Here is a 7500-nt window from a genome sequence, read left to right as displayed (position 1 = left end):
CTTCGAAAGGACGGCAGAGAGGAGAAGTGGCTGAAAGAAGAATGGGCAAGGCTTCTGGCACCATACCTGGCAGGGGACGCTCAAAAGCGTATTTCGACCTGGAGTTGAAAGATGCACAGGATTACGATAAACTAAAGGGAGAGATCCTGACTAGACTGGGAGTGACCGATACCGTGAGGGCACACTGCTTCCACCAGTGGTCCTATCGACCGGGACAACCCCCACGAACACAGATGTTCGACTTGATTCACCTGGCATGGAAATGGTTGCGACCGGAGACCCGTTCATCCGCCGAGATCGTCGAGACCATCGTACTCAACCAGTTTCAGCGCGGTCTACCTCAAGAAGTGAGACGATGGGTTTGCCAGAACTAGGTACTTTCCGCCGACCATCTCGTGGGCCTGGTTGAACGGTATTGTACGGCAGGAACAACTGAGCAGGCACAGGAGGAAAGATTCCCGTTCCCCAGGCCTGGGCGAACCAGCGGACAGGGTAAGGCTCTCCCCAACACATGGAGGGGGAAGAGAACATCGTGGGGCCATGAGGAAAGAATCCGAATCAGGCCAAGACACTAAGGAAAAACGGAAACCGGGACTGGGTGTCGAGGGGTCTCCCCCCGAAACCCTATTACCTGTTATAATTGTAATTGACTGGGACATATTGCAGCCTACTGCCCTATTAAAGAAGAGCCAATGTAATGTAACCTCGGTGAAAATGAAGATGATATACGGTATGCATGTCCTGTATTTGAAAGATCAAGAAACAAACATATGTGCAGGGTGAAGGTTGAAGGGAAAGAGTTTGAAGCACTGCTGGATTCCTTTTCTGGTCGTTGCAGGCCTAGTGCCGACTCATAAACTGACAAGACAGGATATCAGTGTTACATTCATTCATGGGGATACCCGTCTGTACCCCACGGCCTTAGTGAGCATACAAACAGAGGACGGTCTGCTGGATTATGAGGTCGGCGTGGTCCCAAAGATGCCATATGATGTAATATTGGGTAGATGGTACTCCCATAAATGATGGGATGATGCCTAATAGTTTTCCCCACATCATCATGAAAAAGGGTTTGGTGTACAGAGTCTTAAAAATAGGGGTTGATGTGGTGGAACAGTTGTTGGTCCCCACCCGGTACCGGAGGACAGTACTGGATCTAGCTCATGGGCACATTCTGGGTGGACATCTTGGTATCGATTAAACCCAAGACCGGATTGTAAGGAGGTTTTACTGGCCAGGAATTCAGGCTGAAGTGGCTCGGCATTGTGGAGAGTGCCCGAGTGCCAGTTAACAGCTCCCCGACCAGCTGTTAGAAGCCCGTTAGTGCCACTCCCCCATAATTGAAACGTCATTTGAGAGGATAGCGATGGATATAGTGGGCCCACTACCCAAATCTTTCAGAGGGCACCAATACATTCTGGTCATTCTAGATTATGCCACTCGCTACCCAGAAGCCATTCCCCTTCGGATGATGGCTTCCAAAAATATCGCAAAGGAATTAGTGCTCTTGTTCACCAGGGTAGGGGTTCCAAAGGAGATCCTTACCGACCAGGGGACCCCCTTTATCTCCCGCCTTATGGCAGACCTTTGTAAACTGTGGCAGGTGAAACAGTTGAGGACATCGGTTTACCATCCTCAGACGGACGGGCTGGTTGAGAGATTCAACCGGACCCTGAAGTCAATGCTCAGGAAGATAATCGATAAGGATGGGAAAACTGGGATTGCATGTTGCCGTATCTGATGTTTGCCATTAGAGAGATTCCTCAAGCCTCGCTGGGGTTTTCTCCCTTTGAGCTTGTATATGGGAGGCATCCCCGGGAATCTTAAACCAGGGAGCACCAATCCACCCCGTATACTAGTGTCATAGAGCACGTCACGGCAATGCAAGACAGGATAGCCACAGTCATGCCCATTGTCAGAGAGCACATGAGACAAGCACAAGAGCACCAGCGGCACACTTAGGCTGCCCTGAGGGAATTTCAACCGGGAGATAAGGTGTTAGTGCTGATCCCCACGGTAGAGTGCAAACTACTAGCTACATGGAAAGGACCATATGAAGTACTGGAGAGAATAGGAGAAGTTAATTATCGGATCCGACAGCCAGGGCGACGGCCCCAGGAACAGATCTATCACATAAACCTGTTAAAAGCATGGAGAGAGAGAAACACTAATGGCCACATACCTTAATTTGTGACAAACGCTCCTAACCTTGAAGAGGTTTGCCACAATATATATATGTATATATATATATATTTTACAGATAGTCAGGGGCACACTCCAGCACTCAGACATCATTTGCAATTGAAGCATTCGCGTTTAGTGAGTCCGTTAGATCAGAGGCAGTAGAGATGACCAAGGATGTTCTCTTGATAAGTGTGTGAATTGGTCCATTTTCCTGTCCTGCTAAGCATTCAAAATGTAACGTATTTTTGGGTGTCAGGGAAAACGTATGGAGTAAAATACATTATTTTCTTTAGGAATGTAGTGCAGTAAAAGTTGTCAAAAATATAAGTAGTAAAGTAAAGTACAGATACCGCCCAAAAACTACTTATGTAGTACTTTCAAGTATTTTTACTGAAGTACTTTACACCACTGCACATACACACACACTCTTCCCATGCACTGCTGCTACTCTGTTTATTATCTATGCATAGTCACTTTACCCCTACCTACATGTACTAACCAACCCATACCCTAACACGTTTACTCCCTATCCGGTTCTCAACTGTAGGTCACCAGGCTGCTCACACCTGTCACCATTGTTATGCGCACCAGCGTGTCATCACACTCACCAGGACTCCATCACCTCCTGATTACCTTCCCTATATATGTCCCTCCCATTGGTTCCTTCCCTATATATGTCCCTCCCATTGGTTCCTTCCCTATATCTGTCACTCCCATTGGTTCCTTCCCTATATCTGTCACTCCCATTGATTCCTTCCCTATATCTGTCACTCCTATTGGTTCCTTCCCTATATATGTCACACCCTTTGGTTCCTTCCCTATATATGTCCCCCATCCCATTGGTTCCTGCCCTATATATGTCTCTCCCATTGGTTCCTTCCCCTATATATGTCACACCCTTTGGTTCCTTCCCTATATATGTCCCTCCCATTGGTTCCTTCCCTATATATGTCACACCCTTTGGTTCCTTCCCTATATATGTCCCTCCCATTGGTTCCTGCCCTATATGTCTCTCCCATTGGTTCCTTCCCTATATATGTCACACCCTTTGGTTCCTGCCCTATATATGTCTCTCCCTCCCATTGGTTCCTTCCCTATATATGTCACACCCTTTGGTTCCTTCCCTATATATGTCCCTCCCATTGGTTCCTTCCCTATATATGTCCCTCCCATTGGTTCCTTCCCCAGGCGTTATTGTTTCTGTTTCAGTTTCATGTCTGTGTGCTGTTAGTGTTTCTTGTTTTGTATTATGTTCAGTTTATTTATTAAATATTCACCCTGTACTTGCTTCCTGACTCTCAGGGCACTCATTACAAACCCCTACCGACACGTACATATTTCCTCCACTAACATCTACCCCTGAACACCAGTCCTCATTATTGTTATTGTATTCTATTACTTAAAACAAAACACACTATACTCTCTGTAGGTGAAGGTTTGTGAATCACTTCCTTTTCGGTGGTTGTAGAATTGAATGGCTCTTTTTTGGGATTTGATAATAAGCGAATATCGTCCTATTTATGGTCTGCATGCATTATTTGGTGTTTCACTTTGTACACAGAGGATCTTTTTAAAAGAATTCCGCATGCAGATTCTCGATTTGGTGTTTGTCCCATTTTGTGAATTCTTCGTTGGTATCTCTCTCTCCAGAATTCAATTCCAAGGGGCTTTATTGGCATGGGAACCTATGATAACATTGCCAAAGCAAGTGAAGTAGATAATATACAAAAGTGAAATAAACAATCAAAAGTAATAGTAAACATTACACTCACAGAAGTTCCAAAAGAATAAAGACATTTCATATATCATATTATGTCTCATATATCATATTATGTCTATATACAGTGTTGTAACGATCTGCAAATGGTTAAAGTACACACGTACTTCAAACATCTCTCTCTCTCTTTGTGCTCTCTCCCCCGTCTGTCTCTCTGTCTCTCTCTCTCTCTATCCTCCGTCTGTCTCTCTGTCTCTCTGTCTCTATTCTCTCTCTCTCTCTCTCTCTCTCTCTCTCTCTCTCTCTTGCTCTCTTTCTCTCTCTCTCTTCTGTTGCTCTCTCCCCCGTCTGTCTCTCTGTCTCTCTGTCTCTCTGTCTCTCTTTCTCTCTCTCTCTCTCTCTCTCTCTGTTGCTCTCTTTCTCTCTCTCTCTGTTTCTCTCTGTTGCTCTCTTTCTCTCTCTCTCTCTTTCTCTCTCTCTTTCTCTCTCTCTTTCTCTCTCTCTCTTTTTCTCGCTCTCTATCTTTTTCTCTCTCTGTCTCTCTCTCTCTCTCTCTCTATGAGGTTAGCTGGCTAGTATGTTGGTCCCCTCCCAGGTGCTTTGTTGGGGCATCACCTGTTTCAGTTCCCTCCCTACCTCCACCTCATCCACCTTTACTACCTGCCAGGTAGTTTTCCCCTCTACACTCCTCTCCGCAACAGAACAGACGTCTTATCAGACGTGACTGATTGGTGTGATCTGGGCCCTGGGCAGCCATTAAGCAAATTACCTGAATCATTGTGGGGATTAGTCTCATTAACACATGATTAGCATCAAATTAAAATAATGAGTATTTAACTTGTGATGTCTTCCAGTTGTTGGAACAGCTTGTTCAGACACACCAGACTGCTACTACAGAACAGAGAGACAGTGGTAGACCAGACCAGACTGCTACTACAGAACAGAGAGACAGTGGTAGACCAGACCAGACTGCTGCTACAGAACAGAGAGACAGTGGTAGACCAGACCAGACTGCTACTACAGAACAGAGAGACAGTGGTAGACCAGACCAGACTGCTACTACAGAACAGAGAGACAGTGGTAGACCAGACCAGACTGCTGCTACAGAACAGAGAGACAGTGGTAGACCAGACCAGACTGCTGCTACAGAACAGAGAGACAGTGGTAGACCAGACCAGACTGCTACTACAGAACAGGGAGACAGTGGTAGACCAGACTGCTGCTACAGAACAGAGAGACAGTGGTAGACCAGACCAGACTGCTGCTACAGAACAGAGAGACAGTGGTAGACCAGACTGCTACTACAGAACAGAGACAGTGGTAGACCAGACCAGACTGCTGCTACAGAACAGAGAGACAGTGGTAGACCAGACCAGACTGCTACTACAGAACAGGGAGACAGTGGTAGACCAGACTGCTGCTACAGAACAGAGAGACAGTGGTAAAACCAGAACAGACTGCTGCTACAGAACAGAGAGACAGTGGTAGACCAGACCAGACTGCTGCTATAGAACAGAGAGACAGTGGTAGACCAGACCAGACTGCTACTATAGAATAGAGAGACAGTGGTAGACCAGACCAGACTGCTACTACAGAACAGAGAGACAGTGGTAGACCAGACCAGACTGCTGCTATAGGACAGAGAGACAGTGGTAGACCAGACCAGACTGCTACTACAGAACAGAGAGACAGTGGTAGACCAGACCAGACTGCTGCTATAGAACAGAGACAGTGGTAGACCAGACCAGACTGCTGCTATAGAACAGAGAGACAGTGGTAGACCAGACCAGACTGCTACTATAGAACAGAGAGACAGTGGTAGACCAGACCAGACTGCTACTACAGAACAGAGAGACAGTGGTAGACCAGACCAGACTGCTACTACAGAACAGAGAGACAGTGGTAGACCAGACTGCTACTACAGAACAGAGAGACAGTGGTAGACCAGACTGCTACTATAGAACAGAGAGACAGTGGTAGACCAGACCAGACTGCTACTACAGAACAGAGAGACAGTGGTAGACCAGACTGCTACTACAGAACAGAGAGACAGTGGTAGACCAGACCAGACTGCTGCTACAGAACAGGGAGACAGTGGTAGACCAGACCAGACTGCTGCTACAGAACAGAGAGACCGTGGTAGACCAGACCAGACTGCTACTACAGAACAGGGAGACAGTGGTAGACCAGACTGCTACTACAGAACAGAGAGACAGTGGTAGACCAGACCAGACTGCTACTACAGAACAGAGAGACAGTGGTAGACCAGACTGCTACTACAGAACAGAGAGACAGTGGTAGACCAGACCAGACTGCTACTACAGAACAGAGAGACAGTGGTAGACCAGACCAGACTGCTACTACAGAACAGAGAGACAGTGGTAGACCAGACCAGACTGCTGCTATAGGACAGAAGACAGTGGTAGACCAGACTGCTACTACAGAACAGAGAGACAGTGGTAGACCAGACTGCTACTACAGAACAGAGAGACAGTGGTAGACCAGACTGCTACTACAGAACAGAGAGACAGTGGTAGACCAGACCAGACTGCTACTACAGAACAGAGAGACAGAAGACAGAGAGACTGCTGCTAGAGAACAGAGAGACAGTAACAGAGACAGACAGACTGCTACTACAGAACAGAGAGACAGAAACAGACCAGACAGAAACAGAGCTATAGGACAGAGAGACAGAGAGACAGAAACAGAGCTACTACAGAACAGAGACAGAAACAGAGACAGAAACAGAGAGACTGCTACAGAGAACAGAAAGTCAGAGAGACAGAAACAGACTGCTACTACAGAACAGAGAGACAGTAGACCAGACTGCTACTACAGAACAGAGAGACAGTGAGTAGACCAGACCAGACTGCTACTACAGAACAGAGACAGTGGTAGACCAGACCAGGTCACTCCGTGTCACTGTGTCAGGAAACCATGGTCTGGCTGAACCGAGGAGCCAGAGAAGTTAGGGTGGAGGTGGAGGTGTGAGGTGCACCAATGTGTTTTCAAACAACATGGGGTTTCCACAAGGAAAGGCAGGTGGTGAACCTCAAGAGTGATTTGTTAGTTCTTGGTAAAAAATAAAGATTTGTTTAGTTGTTGTTGGTTGATATAGGTTCGGTCAATACATTTGGTTAGTCTAACTTTGCCTTGCAGCGGCCTGAAAACTGAAGACCTGAAGAGTGGACTAACACGGTCTTGTGACGTGCAAGAGACTCGGTTCTGAACCCAATAGATCTCTATGTGGTCATAGAGAATACCAGGAACAGTAGGGTTATATCGGGAAGCATATATGGAACACGTGCAAAAGCAAACGAGATAGGGCACTCTGTATATTGTTGTAATAAAGCATGATTCTCATAATATTATACAATTCCATCTGTCGGGAGTTTTAAATTAATGAACTCCATTTGCAGATGTGCTTTTTACCAACTCACGTCACATAAAAACAATCTCACTAAAAAAAGATTTGCGCTTAAATGAAATAAATAATTAAATGTTATGCTATTTTCAGTTGTACTCTAATTTCATACCACTGTTGGTCATTCCAAGTGAATGTAGGGTAGTAATGGTACCCAGCCCAGCTAGCAGCAACA

This window comes from Oncorhynchus tshawytscha, linkage group LG12, assembly GCF_018296145.1.
Source record: "Oncorhynchus tshawytscha isolate Ot180627B linkage group LG12, Otsh_v2.0, whole genome shotgun sequence".
Taxonomy (NCBI): domain Eukaryota; kingdom Metazoa; phylum Chordata; class Actinopteri; order Salmoniformes; family Salmonidae; genus Oncorhynchus; species Oncorhynchus tshawytscha.
Note: the sequence above shows the minus strand (reverse complement) of the source record.